Here is a 22,617-nt window from a genome sequence, read left to right on the forward strand (position 1 = left end):
ATTCCCTAAATTATAGGTATTTTTAGCATTGCTTTGATTCTGTGTTTTTACCAATTGATGTGCCCTGGGGCTACTCATACTTCATTATAGGCTTTACTGCACTTGTTGATACAATAAACACTGGCTTGGGGGTCATTTTAAGGTTAGAGGAAAGATCCATATCACTTAACACTTCCTCCCATCTCATATCCTTCAGTTGGCTGACAATTCAACTTCACTTGGGGAATAAAAAGTTGGTGATAAAAACTCATTACTGAAAGGCTGCATGATTCATCGACTTAGCCTCGGTTTCATACAGGTGCTAACTGAAGCTATTTGGTAAACCTTGAATAGGTATGTTAGGTGGGAATGCTTTCCTAAGGCAAACGTGTGTTCATGGACAATATGAGTGCTGCTGGCTTCCTTCCTCCTCTGCCCTCCCTCCCTCTCTCTTTCTCCTCTCTCTCTCTCTGTCTCTCTCTCCCCTTCTTCCCTCCCTCTCTATGTGCTCTCTCTGTTCCTCCTTATTTTCCTTCCTTTTCACTAAAACAATTTTCTTCTGACATTGTGGTTAGCTGCCTAAACTTTTGGGAATCTGATTCCAAACTGCACAGATGCTCAGAAGACAGATTGCTTCCCCTAAATTTCTGAGTGGAACTGATGCAGTAAGAAAGATGAAAACCCTTGAAATCACTAAAGTTTTCCTGGCAGATACTAAGCTCATAAACCTCTAAGAACTTTGAGAATCATAGTGCAATGTTCCTGATAGGGGAAATCAGAGATTAAATAAAGTCAGATTCACGTACAGCTCTATTGCGTTCTTTTAAGGAGCTTTGCTTTTAAACCTGGAGACAGACAGGATACTGTTGATTTAAATATTATGGGAAGGTCACATGTTAAAAGTCTTTCTCCCACACATTAAAAAACCCACAATAAAATATCTTGTTGAAGCTTAATTCCCAATACCTCAGAAAGTCCTGTCTCTTTCCTGCTTCAATCCCTTGGCACATTCTTACTACCCCAATAGCCACCAAAACCCAGCAGCTGCTTAGGGTGGAAATGACTAAAACTCTCAGACAGCTGTTGGGGATAGTTTTCAACCACAAAGATACGTAAGTTGAAAAGTTCACAGCAAATTTTTTCCCATTCTCAAAGAAGGAGACTGCTACACTTTTGATAACCGTAAAAAGGGGAGATCACTGGGTAAAGAAAAAATCGTGTTTGAAAGTGATAAAATCCAATTGTCACTAGTAAATTAGCAAATATTTTAAGGATATAATGCTGAATTGTGAAGAAGCCGCTGATGTTTTTATTAACTGCTAGTTGGGATATAAAAAAGAACATCTCGAAAGTTTAAGGATGCTTATATTAGTAAAAAATAGAAAAAAAATGTTCTATATTACTGACAAATTCTGTACATAGAGCAGGTTAAACTGTCTACAGTTATAAAAGCAATTTTAAGACTAAAGCATGTTCATGATCTATTAAGTAAAATGATTATAAAACAGTAAATAGGGCTTCCCTGGTGGCGCCGTGGTTGAGAATCTGCCTGCCAATGCAGGGGACACGGGTTCGAACCCTGGTCTGGGAGGATCCCACATGCCACGCAGCAACTAGGCCCGTGAGCTACAATTACTGAACCTGTGTGTCTGGAGCCTGTGCTCCGCAATAAGAGAGGCCGCGATAGTGAGAGGCCCGCACACCGCAATGAAGAGTGGCCCCCGCTTGCCACAACTAGAGAAAGCCCTCGCACAGAAACGAAGACCCAACACAGCCATAAATAAATAAATTAATTAATTAATTAAAAAAAAAAAGAAAACACCAAAACCATAAAAAATATATATATAAAAAAAAACAGTAAATAAAATTGTTTAATTTTGTATATATATTTACCAACATGTATGGCTATTTCTAGTTAGTAGAATTTGGGGGTAATTTTTTTCTTCTTGCCTTTATTTAAGTAGATCCTTCAATGAACTTGCTTTATTCTTAAAATATTATGATACTAAAATGCTTTAAAAAGAAATTAGCAATGCAAGTCACTACTTGGAGATATATTTGGAGCAGAAGCCTTAGGTTCAGCTAGGTTTTTCTGATTGATGCGGGATCTTTGGATTCAAGGTCAGTTGATTGGTGTACTATACAAGAAATACTCAAGTTAACAGTGTAAATTTAGCTTGATTTTGGTGCAAGTAGTTTAGTTGGAAGCAAAGGAGATGGGACATGAGACAGGGAAAGACAGTCCACAAAAGGCTGCATCACTGAGCAGAGGCTATTGCTGTGGACAGCTGAGGCTCAATCCAAAGTGGACCCTTTAACACATTCAGCCCATCTGTGTTGAATACTAATTGGAATTGTACCACTGAGAGATGAGGAAGCTGTGCTCTGTACACTAATTTCTATCCCTCACTGGTTGAGGGTCACTCCCAGAGTGCTAACGTCCACTTCCAATGTGTCCACAAAATGTCCACAGATGACTGGCAGGGAAGAGGCCTGGGACACCAACAGAACCTCCCCATTAGCCTTGTAGGATACCTGCATTTATAACTGAATATGTTCTTAAGTAGGGGAAGTTATCCCTGGATTAAGAGGATTAGATGGGAGGGTAGAAATCTAACCTTGAGTTGCAATTCTGCTGCTTGGAGCTATATAGGCTTTGACAAACATTGAACATCTCTGGGTCTTAATGTCCTCATCTATGAAATATCAACAGCACTGCCTGCCTACAATCTTCCCTTAAAATGACACCAAAGATAATCATGTTTCGGAAAGACGATAAGGAACTAAGATGAGCCTCATGTTTCCACCTCCGTGGTTGGAAAATACAGACCAAGAAGTTAAAATAAATTTGAAACTTGTGCCTGGAACAGAATCAGGATTAACAGAATGTCACAAATTTTCTTAAAATTTTGGAAATTCATATTCTCTGACTGTGTTAAGAGACTATTACCGCCATAACTATTGGTGTTTTGGTCTCGGCAGATTCCTGAATCTTAAGGTCTTCGTTCTATCTGAGGCCAACATAAATGAAACCCTCCTTAATATTTTTTTCTGGTTGATATAACTAGATCTCCTCTTTCCTTAAAAGATAACTTCCTTCTCCAAGAGTGTGCTATCTCTACTGTGGTTGTATTTAGTGAAAGATATTACAAGTTCCGCTTGCTCCCTGCAGGGGGAGAATGTGACCCTCGGGTCCAGGAGGAAGCTTCCAGCCCCTCCTCCCTCACCCCCAGGCTCCTTTTTTGCACATGCAGCCACACTCACCACTTTGGGGCTCAGCTCACCTTTCACGGCTGGCCGTCTGCCAACACTGCTTTGAACTGTGGAAAATCTGAGAAGTGCTTGATAGCTTTTTATATAGCTTGGTTTGATACCAATAACTCTTGAGTGTGGATGTCAAGGCAACAAAGCTGAAGCTCACAAAGAGAGAAAAATAATAAAAGAAATCCCCAAAGATTATAAGTGAATTATCTGTGAAATGCTCAGAAGAATTTTCCTATTGTTTCTCTGTGTGTTTCTCAGAGGGCCTTGTTAATGAAGGTTCAGGACCAAGAAGTGAATCTGTCATCAAGTCGCCATCCCTCCTGCATGCATAACAAATTGTTCACATAAACTGTCCCCAAATCTCATCATCTCTCACTTCCTTCCTCCAGGAACTTTAAAGCATTGCACTGGTTAGACTAGCCTGCAGTTCCATTATATGAGAAGCACAGTTTGGTTTTAGCTGTAATTTTCAAATATTTATGAGACCAAGATTAGGGACAGAACCAAACAGGACCTCTGAATGTGTCCTTTGAATTAATAGCTTCAGTATTTTATGGGGTTGGAGGAGCAGGAAGATTGGGGGGTGGGAAGGTGAGACAGTGACCCTCCCAGATTTACACAATAAATTGTTATCCGTTCCTATTAAGATAATTTCTCTATAGATGCTGCTAAACAGAGGAGCTGAACCTCAGGCTTCGATCACCTCTCTTCTGAAATCACAGCATCGACTACAGGCTCAGGATTTGGTCCATGTGTATTTTCTCCCCTACCCGCGCCCCCCCCCCCCTGTAGAGAGAGAAAGAAAAGCATAGCTGAGCTTTAAATAAATGGAGCCATGCCAAAGGATTTGACATAGCCATTTGTCTTTGGTACTTAGGAGAAGGAAGTTCTTGAAGTTAACTCTAGGCTGTGCAGAACAATGTCAATTCAAAATAATTGGAATTTATTACCATAAACTAAATAGAATAGGCAAGTGCTTCCTTACTTGCTACTAAACTTTTCTTTTGATGTAGTTAATCCTATCAAAGTATAAAAGGAAATGCATGTATTATCAAATTTAAAACCATCTAGGGGTAATTTTGTGATCTGTTTTCAAGCTGTGGTACTTGACTTTTTTTTTTTTTTTTAACGTTCCCCATGACTGCCTACCTTGTCCCTATTTTCCCAACCATTCAGCTCTCTTTTGATTCATCTCTGCTAACACTTTTCCATCTTTCCTCAGCAGCCAGGCATGACAGTGAAGACATTGAGTAGTAAAATCTAGAGATGTGTGCTTTATAATGTTTTGGGTTGAATTGTGTCCCCTCCCAAATTCATATGTTGAAGTCCTAACCTCCACTACCTCAGAATGTGACTTTATTTGGAAACAATGTCTCTACAGAGGTGATCAACTTAAAGTGAGTTTATTAGTGTGACCCCTAATCCAATAGGACTGATGTTCTCACAAAAGGGGAAATTTGGCATACAAACAGAATGCCATTTGAACATGAAGACAGCCAAACACAAACCAAGAAGAGAGGCATGGAACAAATCCTTCCTTTACAGTCCTTGGAAGGAACCAACCCATCAATACCCTGATTCCAGACTTTTGAACTCAAGAACTGTAAGATGATAAATTTCTGTTGTCTAAGCCATCCAGTTTGTGGTACTTTGTTACAGCTGCCCAAGCAAACTAATACAAGTAACTGTCAGTTATTTCATAGACAACCTGAAACATGCCATTTCTTGCCTCTGGATCTTTGTTTACTTAAATATAATATAGAGTAATTATACATGCTTCATCTATTTGTGAAGATACTATCAAAGCTCAGATAAGAAAATGACCATAGAAATAGCTGCATGTTTATGCTACTGTATATACACTGCTTGAGGCAAGTGTCACAAGTAGGTGTTTTTATGAGTAAAATGTAATGGTGTTCAAGATTATCATCTTACTACCTAAGTATCTGAAATTCTGAATTATTTGTTTCTGTAGTCTAGAGACCTTATTAAACTACAAATAATGTTCAGAATGTCACTAGGAATAGTTCAGAGGCCAGAGCAATAGTCCAGATAGAGAAATGGTAACTAGAGTAGAATAATGAATACTGTTATTTAAGAATATTAGTGACAAACTTTGAAATATTAATGGAGAGAAGAAAGTTAGCTATCATGAACGTAACTTGGATAACCTTATGTTTGCTTTAAGAGCCTGGTTCTTGATTTGAATCTGTACCTTCAATTAATTTGCATATATTTGCACACACTGTCTAGACTCCCATATTCCAATGATAAAATTAATCATGAGAGATACACCAGTTATCTTTATACTCACCAAAATGCACAAAGTATTGTTAAAGTTTTACAGTTCACCTGTCTAATGACCGGAGGCAAGCTCCATGGGGAATGGAGCATTGTCTCTTTTCTACCCCAAGGAGGGGGAATTCATATTTAATAAGAGTGCAGTACATGCCCATTAAAGGAAAGAAGAGAAGGGAAGGCAGAGCAGGAATTATTTAAACCCAATCTGAAGATGAATTTCCTCAGGCTCACATTTCCACTAAATGGGCATTGCTTTCTTCCTCAATCCTCAAGAATTTTTCAAAAAGTCCCCTAAAAATCAGCTCTGCATTCTCTCCAACAAGAAGTTTCAGGAGGAGCTTCAAGATGGCAGAAGAGTAAGACGTAGAGATCACCTTCCTCCCAACAAATACATCAGAAATGCATCTACATGTGGGACAACTCCTACAGAACACCTACTGAATGCTGGCAGAAGACCTCAGGCCTCCCAAAAGGCAAGAAACTCCCCATGTACCTGGGTAGGGTAAAAGAAAAAAGAAAAGGCAAAACAGAGACAAAAGAATAGGGACAGGACCTGCACCAGTGGGAAGGAACTGTGAAGGAGGAAAGGTTTCCACACACTAGGAAGCCCCTTCACTGGCGGAGATGGGGAGTGGGCCGGGGTGGGTAGCTTCGGGGCCATGGAGGAGAGCGCAGCCACAGGGGTGCGGAGGGCAAAGTGGAGAGATTCCCGCACAGAGGCTCGGCGCCGAGCAGCACTCACCAGCCCGAGAGGCTTGTCTGCTCCCCCGCCAGGGCGGGTGGGGCTGGGAGCTGAGTCTCAGGCTTCGGTTGGATCGCAGGGAGAGGACTGGGGTTGGCGGCGTGAACACAGCCTGAAGGGGTTAGCACACCACAGCTAGCCGGGAGGGAGTCCGGGAAAAAGTCTGAGCTGCCGAAGAGGCAAGAGACTTTTTCTTGCCTCTCTGTTACCTGGTGCGCGAGGAGAGAGGATTAAAAGCGCCACTTAAAGGAGCTCCAGAGACAGGCGTGAGACATTAAGGCTGCTCCTGCAGCCACCAAGAAGCCTGTGTGCAAGCACAGGTCACTCTCCACACCTCCCCTCCCGGGAGCCTGTGCAGCCCGCCACTGCCAGGGTCCCGTGATCCAGGGACAACTTCCCCGGGAGAATGCACGGCGCGCCTCGGGCTGGTGCAACGTCATGCCGGCCTCTGCTGCCGCAGGCTCCCCCGGAACTCCGTACCCCTCTGTCCCCGACCTGAGTGAGCCAGAGCCCCCGAAGCAGCTGCTCCTTTAACCCAGTCCTGGCTGAGCGAAGAACAGACGCCCTCAGGCGACCTACACTCAGAGGCGGGTCCAAATCCAAAGCTGAACCCCGGGAGTTGTGCGAACAAAGAAGAGAAAGGGAAATCTCTCCCAGCAGCCTCAGGAGCAGCGGATTAAAGCTCCACAGTCAACTTGATGTACCTGCATCTGTGGAATACCTGAAGAGACAACGAGTCATCCCAAATTGAGGAGGTGGACTTTGGGAGCAACGATATATATATATATATATATATATATATTTCCCTTTTTCTCTTTTTGTGAGCGTGTATGTGTATGCTTCTGTGTGTGATTTTGTCTGTATGGCTTTGTTTTTACCATTTCTCCTAGGTTTTGGTCTGTCCGTCATTTTTTTTTTTTTTTTTTTTTTAGTATACTTTTTAGCTCTCATTATCATTGGTGGATTTCTTTTTTGGTTTGTGTGCTCTCTTCTTTCTTTCTTTGTTTCTTTCTTTTTTTTTATTACTTTTTAAAAAATCTTTTTTTAATAATTATTTTTTATTTTAACAACTTTTTTATTTTATTTTATTTTATCTTCTTCTTTCTTTCTTTCTTTTTTTTTTTTTCTCCCTTTTATTCTGATCCGTGTGGATGACAGGCTCTTGGTGCTCCAGCCAGGCATCAGGGCTGTGCCACTGAGGTGGGAGAGCCAGGTTCAGGACACTGGTCCACAAGAGACCTCCCAGCTCCACGTAATATCAAATTGCAAAAATCTCCCAGAGATCTCCATCTCAATGCCAAGACCCAGCTCCACTCAACGACCAGCAAGCTGCAGTGCTGGACACCCTATGCCAAACAACTAACAAGACAGGAACACAACCCCATCCATTAGCACAGAGGCTGCCTAAAATCATAATAAGGCCACAGACTGCCCAAAACACACCACCAGACATGGAGCTGCCCACCAGAAAGAAAAGATCCAGCCTCATCCACCAGAACACAGGCACAAGTCCCCTCCATCAGGAAGCCTACACAACCCACTGAACCAACCTTAGCCACTGGGGGCAGACACCAAAAACAATGGGAACAACGAACCTACAGCCGGCAAAAAGGACGCCCCAAACACAGTAAGTTAAGCAATATGAGAAGACAGAGAAACACAGAGCAGATGAAGGAGCAAGGTAAGAACCCACCAGACCTAACAAATTAAGAGGAAAAAGGTAGTCTACCTGAAAAAGAATTCAGACTAATGATAGTAAAGATGATCCAAAATCTTGGAAACAGAATGGAGAAAATACAAGAAACGTTTAACAAGGACCTAGAAGAACTAAAGAGCAAAAAAAACGGTGATGAACAACACAATAAATGAAATTTAAAATTCTCTAGAAAGGCTCAATAGCAGAATAACTGAGGCAGAAGAACGGATAAGTGACCTGGAAGATAAAATAGTGGAAATAACTACTGCAGAGCAGGATAAAGAAAAAAGAATGAAAAGAATTGAGGACAGTCTCAGAGACCTCTGGGACAACATTAAACGTATCACCATTCGAATTATAAGGGTCCCAGAAGAAGAAGAGGAAAAGAAAGGGACTGAGAAAATATTTGAAGAGATTATAGTTGAAAACTTACCAAATATGGGAAAGGAAATAGTTAATCAAGTCCAGGAAGCACAGAGAGGCCCATACAGGATAAATCCAAGGAGAAACACGCCAAGACACATATTAATCAAACTATTAAATATCAAATACAAAGAACAAATATTAAAAGCAGCAAGGGAAAAACAACAAATAACATACAAGGGAATCCCCATAAGGTTAACAGCTGATCTTTCAGCAGAAACTCTGCAAGCCAGAAGGCAATGGCAGGACATATTTAAAGTGATGAAGGGGAAAAACTACAACCAAGATTACTCTACCCAGCAAGGATCTCATTCAGATTTAACGGAGAAATTAAAACCTTTACAGACAAACAAAAGCTAAGAGAATTCAGGACTATCAGGCCAGCTTTACAAAAAATGCTAAAGGAACTTCTCCAGGCAGGAAACACAAGAGAAGGAAAAGACCTTCAATAACAAACCCAAAACAATTGAGAAAATGGTAATAGGAACATACATATCGATAATTACCTTAAATGTAAATGGATTAAATGATCCCACCAAAAGACATAGACTGGCTGAATGGATACAAAACCAAGACCTGTATATATGCTGTCTACAAGAGACCCACTTCAGACCTAGGGACACATACAGACTGAAAGTGAGGGGATGGAAAAAGATATTCCATGCAAATGGAAATCAAAAGAAAGCTGGAGTAACAATTCTCATATCAGACGAAATAGACTTTAAAATAAAGACTATTACAAGAGACAAAGAAGGACACTACATAATGCTCAAGGGATCAATCCAAGAAGATATAACAATTGTAAATATTTAGGCACCCAACATAGGAGAACCTCAATACATAAAGCAAATACTAACAGGCATAGAACGGGAAATCGACAGTAACACAATCACAGTAGGGGACTTTAACACCCCACTTTCACCAATGGACAGATCATCCAAAATGAAAATAAATAAGGAAACACAAGCTTTAAATGATACATTAAACAAGATGGACTTAATTGATATTTATCAGACATTCCATCCAATAACAGCAGAATACACTTTCTTCTCAACTGCTCATGGAAAATTTTCCAGGATAGATCATATCTTGGGTCACAAATCAAGCCTTGGTAAATTTAAGAGAATTGAAATTGTATCAAGTATCTTTTCCGACCACAACGCTATGAGACTAGATATCAATTACAGGAAAGAATCTATAAAAAATACAAACACATGGAGGCTAAACAATACACTACTTAATAACCACGAGATCACTGAAGAAATCAAAGAGGAAATCAAAAAATACTTAGAAATAAATGACAATGAAAACACAACAACCCAAAACTTATGGGATGCAGCAAAAGCAGTTCTAAGAGGGAAGTTTATAGCAATACAATCCTACCTTAAGAAACAACAAACATCTGAAATAAACAATCTAACCTTACACCTAAACCAATTAGAGAAAGAAGAACAAAAAACCCCCAAAGTTAGCAGAAGAAAAGAATTGATAAAGATCAGAACAGAAATGAATGAAAAAGAAATGAAGGAAACAATAGCAAAGATCAATAAAACTAAAAGCTGGTTCTTTGAGAAACTAAACAAAATTGATAAACCATTGGCCAGACTTATAAAGAAAAAAAGGGAGAAGACTCAAATCAATAGAATTAGAAATGAAAAAGGAGAAATAAGAGCTGGCACTGCAGAAATACAAAAGATCATGAGAGATTACTACAAGCAACTATATGCCAATAAAATGGACAACCTGGAAGAAATGGACAAATTCTTAGAAACGCACAACCTTCTGAGCCTGAACCAGGAAGAAATAGAAAATATGAACAGACCAGTCACAAGAACTGAAATTGAAACTGTGATTAAAATCTTCCAGCAAACAAAAGCCCAGGACCAGATGGCTTCACAGGCGAATTCTATCAAACATTTAGAGAAGAGCTAACACCTATCCTTCTCAAACCCTTCCAAAATATAGCAGAGGGAGGAACACTCCCAAACTCATTCTATGAGGCCACCATCACCCTGATACCAAAACCAGACAAAGATGTCACAAAGAAAGAACACTACAGGCCTATATCACTGATGAACATAGATACAAAAATCCTCAACAAAACACTAGCAAACAGAATCCAACAGCACATTAAAAGGATCATACACCATGATCAAGTGGGGTTTATCCCAGAAATGCAAGGATTCTTCAATATACGCAAATCAATCAATGTGATAAACCATATTAACAAACTGAAGGACAAAAACCATATGATCATCTCAATAGATGTAGAGAAAGCTTTCGACAAAATTCAACACCCATTTATGATAAAAACCCTGCAGAAAGTAGGCATAGAGGGAACTTACCTCAACATAATAAAGGCCATATATGACAAACACACAGCCAACATCATTCTCAATGGTGAAAATCTGAAACCATTTCCTCTAAGATCAGGAACAAGACAAGGTTGCCCACTCTCACCACTATTATTCAACATAGTTTTGGAAGTTTTAACTACAGTAATCAGAGAAGAAAAAGAAATAAAAGGAATCCAAATCAGAGAAGAAGAAGTAAAGCTGTCACTGTTTGCAGATGACATGATACTATACATAGAGAATCCTATAGATGCTACCAGAAAACTACTAGAGCTAATCAATGAATTTGGTAATGTAGCAGGATACAAAATTAATGCACAGAAATCTCTTGCATTCCTATACACTAATGATGAAATATCTGAAAGTGAAATTAAGAAAACACTCCCATTTACCATTGCAACAAAAAGTATAAAATATCTAGGAATAAACCTACCTAAGGAGACAAAAGACCTGTATGCAAAAAATTATAAGACACTGATGAAATAAATTAAAGATGATACAAATAGATGGAGAGATATACCATGTTCTTGGATTAGAAGAATAAACACTGTGAAAATGACTCTACTACCCAAAGCAATCTACAGATTCAATGCAATCCCTATCAAACTACCACTGGCATTTTTCACAGAGCTAGAACAAAAAATTTCATAATTTGTATGGAAACACAAAAGACCCCGAATAGCCAAAGCAATCTTGAGAAAGAAAAACTGAGGTGGAGGAATCAGGCTCCCAGACTTCAGACTATACTACAAAACTACAGTAATCAAGACAGTATGGTACTGGCACAAAAACAAAAATATAGATCAATGGAACAGGATAGAAAGCCCAGAGATAAACCCACGCACATATGGTCACCCTGTCTTTGATAAAGCAGGCAAGAATATACGATGGAGAGAAGACAACCTCTTCAATAAGTGGTGCTGGGAAAACTGGACAGCTACATGTAAAAGAATGAAATTAGAACACTCCCTAACACCATACACAAAAATAAACTCAAAATGGATTAAAGACCTAAAAGTAAGGCCAGACACTATCAAACTCTTAGAGGAAAACATAGGCAGAACACTCTATGACATAAATCACAGCAAGATCCTTTTTGACCCATCTCCTAGAGAAATGGAAATAAAAACAAAAATAAACCAGTGGGATCTAATGAAACTTAAAAGCATTTGCACAGCAAAGGAAACTATAAATAAGACGAAAAGACAACCCTCAGAATGGGAGAAAATAGTTGCAAATGAAGCAACTGACAAAGGATTAATCTCTGAAATATAGAAGCAGCTCATGCAGCTCAATATCAAAAATACAAACACCCAATCCAAAAATGAGCAGAAGATCTAAATAGACATTTCTCCAAAATAGATATACAGATTGCCAACAAACACAGGAAAGAATGCTCAACATCACTAATCATTAGAGAAATGCAAATCAAAACTACAATGAGATATCATCTCACACTGGTCAGAATGGCCTTCATCAAAAAATCCACAAACAATAAATGCAGGAGAGGGTGTGGAGAAAAGGGAACCCTCTTGCACTGTTGGTGGCAATGTAAATTGTTACAGCCACTATGGAGAACAGTATGCAGGTTCCTTATAAAACTAAAAAAAGAACTACCATATGACCCAGCAATCCCACTACTGGGCATATACCCTGAGAAAACCATAATTCAAAAACAGTCATCTACCAAAATGTTCATTGCAGCTCTATTTACAATAGCCAGGACATGGATCAACCTAAGTGTCCATCAACAGATGAATGGATAAAGAAGATATGGCACATATATACAATGGAATATCACTCAGCCATAATAAGAAACGAAATTGAATTATTTGTAGTGAGATGGATGGACCTAGAGACTGTCATACAGAGTGAAGTAAGTCAGAAAGAGAAAAACAAATACTGTATGCTAACACATATATATGGAATCTAAGAAACAAACAAAAAAATGGTCATGAAGAACCTAGGGGCAAGAGGGGAATAAAGACACAGACCTACTAGAGAATGGACTTGAGGATACAGGGAGGGGGAAGGGTAGGATGGGACAAAGTTAGATAGTGATATGGATATATATACACTACCAAATGTAAAATAGATAGCTAGTGGGAAGCAACCGCATAGCACAGGGAGATCAGCTCAGTGCTTTCTGACCACCTAGAGGGGTGGGATAGGGAGGGTGGGAGGGAGGGAAATGGACGAGGGAAGAGATATGCAGGTATATGTATATGTATAACTGATTCAGTTTGTTATAAAGCAGAAACTAACACACCATTGTAAAGCAGTTATACTCCAATAAAGATGTTTAAAAAAAAAAAAGAAGTCTCTAATGGACAGACTAACATTTCCTTGCTCAGATTGAGAAATGCAGATGAAATTTTTGAACATATGTATATTCTCTGTTGCTTGATGTGTTGTATAAGCTTTCAAAAGGAGCCAATATTTTATTGCCTCAAGCATTTTATCAAAAGATGTCATCAATATATTTGTGATAAAGTGTTAATAAACTAAAAAGTCTTATGGTTACATGTATTTTGATTAGCACAATTACTAGTCAACCCAACATTGTAAAACAACATCCCCCTGTACCATTTCCTTGAGAAACAGCAAGCTGACATAATTGCAGTCCTGTAGGGTAGAACTCACTGCTAGAGGTTATTCCTAGAGCATGCAATTTTATGGGAAGAAGCTGGATAGAGAAGTATCCCAACAACATGAAGAAGGTGATCCTTAATAGCTTTTTTCCCCCAAAACTCATAAGAGACAAATTAGAGAGGAGGAGGATGTGATGGACTCTTTCTGCACGATGGGTAAAATGCTGGAGCTCATTATTGCTCCTCCCCCACTTTGGTTTAATTTGTTTCCTACACTGATAAATGCTGACTTCTTTGGTTATAAACCCACTTGCCAAGACTGAAACACCAGAGATGTTCTCAACTGTCATGTTAACTCAGCCAAACTGTCATTTGCAGAAACCTTTGCAAATTTACTTTGTATTGAGCTGCTAACGTCTGACTAATTTCTACTAATACTGCACAGCAGCTATAACCACTTTTGCAAAGCACATTAGCCTTGTTTAACTGGCATCATAAATAATAAATTTAAAGTGCTGGGAATTGGCTTATATTCCATATTGCTTTTTGACATATTTTTGGAGTCAGGTACGTTATTTCACACTAATGATTCTGCTAAACCCAGAGGCTTGTGTCTGTATTCTTACATCCCAAAGAGATATTTTCTTATATTCCCAATGTTCCAGTCTTTTCTCCAGAAAATAAAAATGTGCAATTTTCTAACAGTTCTTTGGCAGGTTATTTGAATTGCACCCTGGCCTGATTTTTCAAATCTCCTTCAACCCATTCCAACCCTTATCTCCTTTTATTGTGGTTAGCATTGCAGCCTTGGTATCAAGGTCTAAGGAATTCTCAAACTTCCATCAAAGAAACAAAATGAAGGCAGCAGTCAAGAGAGACTAGAGAAATCAATTACATGCAACAAATTGAGTCAACTTTGAGCACCTCCACTTGCCGAAGTGTAGAGGGGAAGTGTTCTGACTTTATTTTGCTCTTAGTGCTGGTGTACTGGCTGTAATATTTGCCCAGCATATGTCCTTTAAAGGGACTTCAGACTATACTACAAAGCTACAGTAATCAAGAGAATATGGTACTGGCACAAAAACAGAAATATAGATCAATGGAACAGGATAGAAAGCCCAGAGATAAACCCACGCACATATGGTCACCTTATCTTTGACAATGGAGGCGAGAATGTATAATGGAGAAAAGACAACCTCTTCAATAGTGGTGCTGGGAAAACTGGACAGCTACATGTAAAAGAATGAAATTAGAACACTCCCTAACACCATACACAAAAATAAACTCAAAATGGATTAAAGACCTAAATGTAAGGCCAGACACCATCAAAGTCTTAGAGGAAAACATAGGCAGAACACTCTATGACATAAATCACAGCAAGATCCTTTTTGACCCACCTCCTAGAGAAATGGAAATTAAAAACAAAAATAAACAAATGGATCTAATGAAACTTAAAAGCTTTTGCACAGCAAAGGAAACCATAAACAAGATGAAAAGACAACCCTCAGAATGGGAGAAAATATTTGCAAATGAAGCAACTGACAAAGGATTAATCTCCAAAATATACAAGCAGCTCATACAGCTCAATATCAAAAAATCAAACAACTCAATCAAAAAATGGGCAGAAGACCTAAATAAACATTTCTCCCAAAAAGGTATACAGATTGCCAAAAAACACAGGGAAGAATGCTCAACATCACTAATCATTAGAGAAATGCAAATCAAAACTACAATGAGGTTATCACCTCACACCAGTCAGAATGGCCATCATCAAAAAATCTACAAACAATAAATGCTGGAGAGGGTGTGGAGAAAAGGGAACCCTCTTGCTCTGTTGGTGGGAATGTAAATTGATATAGCCACTATGGAGAACAGGATGGAGGTTCCTTAAAAAACTAAAAATAGAACTACCATACGACCCAGCAATCCCACTACTGGGCATATACCTTGAGAAAACCATAATTCAAAAAGAGTCATGTACCACAGTGTTCATTGCAACTGTATTTATAATAGCCAGGGCATGGAAGCAACCTACGTGTCCATCGACAGATGAATGGATAAAGAAGATGAGGCACATATATACAATGGAATATTACTCAGCCATAAAAAGAAATGAAATTGAGTTACTTGTAGTGAGGTGGATGGACCTAGAGTCTGTCATACAGAGTGAAGTAAGTCAGAAAGAGAAAAACAAATACCGTATGCTAACATATATATATGGAATCTAAAAAAAAAAAAATATATATATATGGTTCTGAAGAACCTAGGGGCAGGACAGGAATAAAGACACAGACATAGAGAATGGACTTGAGGACATGGGGAGGGGGAAGGGTAAGATGGGACAAAGTGAGAGAGTGGCATGGACATATATACGCTACCAAATGTAAAATAGATAGCTAGTGGGAATCAGCCGCATAGCACAGGGAGATCAGCTTGGTGCTTTGTGACCACCTAGAGGGGTGGGATAGGGAGGGTGGGAGGGAGAAGAAAGAGGGAGGAGATATGGGGATATATGTATATGTATAGTTGATTCACTTTGTCATACAGAAGAAACTAACACACCATTGTAAAGCAGTTATACTCCAATAAAGATGTTAAAAAAAAAAAAGAAAAGAGTAAATGAGAAAGGTGGCTTTTGAAGAGGGAGTAGCATAATGAGAATCAATTAATATCATAGCATGGGATATAGCAATATGATGGATTAAAATAAATAGTGTAGGACCTAGAGACTGTCATACAGAGTGAAGTAAGTCAGAAAGAGAAAAACAAATATCATATATTAACGCATATGTGTGGAATCTAGAAAAATGGTACAGATGAACCAGTTTGCAAGGCAGAAATAGAGACACAGATGTAGAGAACAAACACAAGGACACCAAGGGGGGAAACTGGGAAGGTGGTGGTGGTGGGATGAATTGGGAGATTGGGATTGACATATATACACTAATATGTATAAAATAGATAACTAATAAGAACCTGCTGTATAAAAATAAATTCATAATTTAAATCAAATTTAAAAATAATAATAATAAAATAAAATAGTGTAGGTACTTCTAAACAGCCGCTCATGAACACCAGTTACTAGGTTAAGGGAAACACTTATTTTTTTTTAATTATTAAATTAAAGGGAAAAAGAAAAGGGTAGGAAAAGCAAATGGTACTTTGCCCTAAGCTGCATGTTCCTCACCCTCTGAGGATGAGATCAGGATGGAGGGTGCTGGCCATGGATCTGGATTTCATGGCACATCCAGCAGCAGGAGTTGGCTTTTGTTGGGTCCCATCTTTTGTTGTTTGGATTTGTCTTATGGGAGCACTCTTAGCGTGCTATTGATCACAAAGCATCAGAGCAGCTCCATCTCCTGTATGCAGACTCACTAGCCTCCTTCACTTATAACATGCCACACTCTTCCACTTTCAGCAACTTGTCCTTAGAACAAGATCTTGTTTCATTTGTGCACATTTCATGCAGAGTTTCATATGGGGGGGGTTTGTATGAAAACTTGATACGGCTATGCAAATGTTGAGGGACTAAGATGGAGAATTAGGAGTCTGCAAACTACATTTCCCATTTTCTTTTGATAGTTGGTTTATTGTTAAATTCTATTAGCAAGAGGGACTGGGGGCAGATTAGAAAGTGGCATTTCTTCCATTTACTCTTTCTCTTTTCCTTTCTTTCATAGAATCTCAGAAGTGGTGCACTGCTTCTTTAATCCCAGCATTGGAGGTGGTGGCTCTTCCTCCCAGATCTCAGGGCTGGAAGCGGTGGCAGTCCTTGAAGCTGGGAGCTTATTCTGCTCCCAAGTCCTGGTTCAGAAGTCCCCTTCCTTCTTTTCACTCCCCATTCTTCTTGGGGTTGATAATTGTTGGTTTACCTCCTTTTCTCTTATTTTCTCTTGAAGTTTTGCCCAACTATGTAATCAATCTTTGTACTACATTATTTCTATTTGAGATATCTGGTAATCAGTCATGGTACCACATCACTTCTATTTGAGATGTTCAGTTTCCTTTTGTCCTGACTAGACCCTGACTACTACAGGGAGAAGATATGGGAGAAAGAAAAATGTGAGACTTTCTGGGTGACTGATGCATGGGGATGACATACAAAATAGAAATGTATGGTGGTAATGTGTATAAAACAGAAAACTTTCCTTAATCTCTTCCATAACAAACTTAATAACATTTTTCCTTTCTTGCCAATGAGTTTGTTGAAAAATTATTTCTCTTTTATTAAAATTATGAAATAATGAATACATATAAATATATAAGTATATGCAATGTGCAAATACATATATACAATTGGTTATTATAAAATAATAATAAAAAAATATATCTCTGCCTGCCATACTGATTAGGACATAGAATAACCTATGTGCTAAATGCATCACATTTCTCTCCCTCACTCTAATGGGAAATCAAATTTTCCAAATTTTGTTTCTCATTCCCTTGGATACCTTAATAATTGAGTAAAAATGAGACCATTATTTTAATTTGCATTTCATTGTTTGCTAATAAAGTGAAAGACTTTTCATGTTTTTTGGTCATTAATCTTCCCTCCTTTGTCAAATACTTTTTTTTAATTTTTCTATTTGTTTCCTTATGTTTTATAATGGTTCCTTTATGCATGTTGTATAGCAATCTTTCATTCACTATATATGCTATAAATATTTCTTTCCAGTTTGTGTTTGGTCTTTTTACTTTATTTGTGGTGTGAAGTGAGAAACAGACATTGCTAATTTTAAATGAGTAGCATTTATCATTCGTCTTAGTTTTGCTTTTTGGTTTAAAACATCTTTTCCCATTGCTATCAACATGAAGATGTAAAGATGTTTTCCCATTCTTTTTCCTAAGAGTTTAGAGTTCTACCTTATACATGTTGGGCCAATAATGTATTTGGAAATATGTAGAATATACATTATACATATTAAAACTATATGTATGTAAACTATATATATGTAAAATATATGTCATATATGTCTCAAGTAAAATTTTAACTTTTTTAAAAATTCTTTTTGTGCCATTGACTTATTAGTTTATGCTCATGATAATCCGACACTGTCTTACTTCTATTACTTGATAATAAATAATATGAAGAGGAAATTTCTGGTAGAGGAAATCTACCATTTATATCTGCTGAATACAAGATACTCATTTTATATATACAGACATACCTAAGATAAAATAAAAGAATGGGAAAGGATCTGCCATGCAAACTCACTCAAACAAAACTTAAAATTGTTATGTTAATGTCAGAAGAATATATTTCAAAATGAGAAATATTACCTACAATAAAGAGGGAGAGTACATAATGAAAAAGAAGTAAATTTTCCCAGAAGGTATAACAATACTAAATATAAATGGACCTAAAACTAAGCTTTAAAATACATGGAACAAAAACTATTTGAAAATAAAGGAAAAATAGACAAATCCACAATTATAGTTCAAAGTTTTTCTTTCAGTGATTGATGAAAAAAAAAGTAACCAGAAAAATCAGTAAAAGATATCTAAGATCTGAATAACACTATCAACCAACTTGAACTGTTTGGCATTAATGGGACACTCCACAAACAATTAGAATACAAATATTTTCAAGTATACTTGGAACTTTTGTCAAAATACATTATAAAATAAATGTGCATGCATTTAAACAAATTTAAATCATACAATGTTTTTTTACCCTACAACAGAATTAAACTAGAAAATAGTAACATGAAGATATCTGGAAAATCCCTAAATGTGTAAATTAAGCTGGACAAGAGGGTAGTCTAAAAGATAGTCACAAGCTAAATTAGAAAATATATGGAATTGAATGCAAATCAAAACATAACATATAATTTGTGGAATAGAGCTAAAGCACTGCTTAGAATATACAGTAATAAATGCATATATTAGAAAAAGGAAAAAGATCTCAAATCAATGATCTAAACTTCCCACTGAAGAAATTAAAAAAAAAAAAAAAGTATAAATTCAGATCAGTGAGGAGGAAGAAAATAATCACAGAGCAGAAATAAAAGAATTTGAAAACAAAAACAATAGAGAGAATGAATGACCTCTGAATATTATTATCTTAGAACAGATTTTCCAGAAGCCAATCCTGAAGCATCATGAAAGTGATGAATTAAGGGAATATACAAGCTTAACTAAGAGAATCCCATGGAGCTGGGAGCAGGACAGAGAAGGGCAAGAAGCCAAACAAAGATGTAATTTCAGGCAAAATTCTAACCTCAACCTGACCCTGCAGGGAGTTCTGGAGCATAAACTCCACTCAGAGTTTGCTCTGCATCTGAGACAAGGGAGTTGGGCTTTCTTGTCTCAGAGTCAGCCATCGACTACATAAGGATGGGGGGCAGAATTGATAAGATAAATCCAAAGCAATAAGAGTGGTGTCTGCAACACTTACTATGGTTTATTTTCCTTTTCAAGGTGAAAAAAAAATAGCTTAGTATTTGAAGAATATCATCTCTAATACACCAGTGGACACAGGTTTTATTATTCCTCATTACAGACAAAAAATACAGGTTTGTAAATGTTGGATATATTAACTCCTTCTTCACATCGCCTCCTGGGCTTTCCAGGTGGTTGCTTTGGCATCATGTTCCTCTTTCATTTCTTGTATTTCCTGCACCTGTCATAATCTAAAGACAGCAACATTGATACTTATTTTTGGATCTTAATGACATGGTCCCTAAGCATGGTCCTAACTCCTGGGAGTGTTGACTTTTGTTTGATTTCCTTAATATGTTGTCTACAGCTATTTTCCAGGGCTCTCTGCTCTGAGGAACATGCAGTAAGTTCCTTCATGGGGCATGTCCAGTGACAGATCGATATCATACTGGAGCATCTTTCAAAAAGCTGATCAATTTTACAAGCAGAGGTGACTTTTTATCTCACTGAATGTTTTCCGCAAGCTGCACATGTCTGGGGAATTCACAGTTGAAACTTGGCCCTGCTTGCCCTAGAGCAGGGGTTCTCACCTGATAGTCCTGAAATTTTGAACCTGATAATTCTTAGTTGTGAAAGGCCCTTCTGTGCATCGTATGGTAGTTAACAGCATCCTTGGGCTCTACACAACTCCAGTTGTGACAATCAGAATTGTCTCCAGGCACTGCCAATATCCCCTGGAGAACAAAATTGCCCTCAGTTGAGAACCACAGCTCTAGAGCAGAACCTATCAAAAAAACACACAAAACAAACAAACAAAAAAACCTTTCTGTGATGATGGAAGTGATCTGTATCTTTGTGGTCCAATATGGTAGCCATTAGCCATATGTGGCTAGTAAGTCTTTGAAATGTATAATTATTAATTACATTTCATTATAACTATTAATTATATTTAATTTTGCTAATTTAAATGTTAGTTTAAATGACTACATATGACTCATCACTGCTGTTGGACAGTTCAGTGCTAGAGTCTTTCTTAAAGATAGCTTGAAATTCTAATGTGCCCTATTTCTCTTTCTCCTTGAGCTCCTATAGCATACTCAATTTCTTATGACAGGCAGGCAAAAAGAAATTCTCATCCTGGGACCTTGGCAATAATTATAATTATTCTTCATATCCTATTATAGTTTACAGGTGTTTTCAGCACATTATTAAAATTGAGCTTCACTCTTTCTTGAAGCATGTAAGCCTCTCTTTCCTGGTATACAAATGGGGCTACATGATTTTTCCAAATTCATAACTAGTATGTGGCAGAATCTACATCAGAAACCAAAATCTCTGACTCAGAATCCATAAGCCTCCATCTATTTCCTTTTCTTGGTAAATGAGAATTTCAATTTTTCCAATTTTTCTCTTTCATAAAAATTTCCCGATTACCTCTATTCTTTTCTGACCATTGCTCACTCTAAGTTCCCATAACCTTACCTGCATATGGCATTATCACATTCTTATTTATATATTGTTCTGTCATTTTTGTTACTTCCTATATGTGTATTCCACCTATAAGTAGATTGGATATTTGTTACCTGAAGATAACTTAATATATGAAATCAGAAAACTTAAAAAAATCAGGGACTTCCCTGGTGGCGCAGTGGTTAAGAGTCTGCCTGCCAGTGCAGGGTACATGGATTCGATCCCTGGTCCGGGAAGATCCCACATGCCGCAGAGCGGCTAAGCCTGTGCGTCACAACTACTGAGCCTGTGCTCTAGAGCCTACACGCCTAGAGCCGGTGCTCCACAACAAGAGAAGCCACCGCAATGAGAAGCCCGCGCACCGCAACGAAGAGTAGTCCCCCTCGCCGCAACTAGAGAAAGCCCGTGTGCAGCAACGAAGACCCAATGCAGCCATTAAAAAAAAAAAAAAAATCAGATTTGTAAACCTATAAGAAATAAATCCTGATATTGTTTCTCTTTTGGGAAGTGGGCCAGTCCTCCTGGTCAAACAGAAGAATCCTGATGAGAAAACAAGGAATCATTTGGTCAAATTCAGTTTATATTTTTAATTCAAAATGTTATTTGAAAACAAATTCAGGAACACTTCTAACAGAAAACTTGCAAATGTCCATTATAATATAAAGGCAGGTAAGGAAGAGAATTTCAAAGAAATAAAGAGTCAATATCAATGAATTATGGAACTCAGTTATTCAGAGAACAGTTCAAACTCTTTTGTTAATTTCCGCCTAAAAATATGCTCTGAATGGCAAGCCTGGAGTTTTTTGGGATCTAGTTCTACATCCAACATATCAGAAAATGTTACAGGAAAATAGAATTTATGGTATTAGATGTAGCACGGAATCGGTCTGTATTAATAGTTTTTTGTTTTCCAGTGCAGGAAACAATAACACTTTATTTTGACCCTTAATATGTTTTTCACCTGAAACGTTTTTGGTTGTTAGCAAAAACTTAAATGTCAACAAAATGGACATTGATTAAATTGTAATTGAATCTGAAAACATTTTCTTCTAAAATATCAAGTGTTTTTCTCAACCCCCTTTTGTCAACTATGGATTGAAACAATCATGATAATTAAGTTAATGTTAAATCTTAGAATGTGTCTATTAATTATGCATTCCCAAAGTCTCTCTCTCCCTCTCTTTATGCCTCCTGAAACCAGTTAAGGCATCCTCTGACATGCTCACTTGAGCTTGTAATGATGTGTTAATTTGAATTAATATATACTGTTTCTTGAATACTTTGCTCACCACCAACAGGCATAATATCCAGATGGCTAGAGTTGTTATCAACTACATTTCTTTCATGATCCAGCAAAGTGTTACGGACTTTATAGTCACCCAGCAAAATATTATTTAATGAATGACTTATAGGACA

Source organism: Balaenoptera borealis (genome assembly GCF_965194805.1).
Source record: "Balaenoptera borealis genome assembly, chromosome: 3".
Lineage (NCBI taxonomy): Eukaryota > Metazoa > Chordata > Mammalia > Artiodactyla > Balaenopteridae > Balaenoptera > Balaenoptera borealis.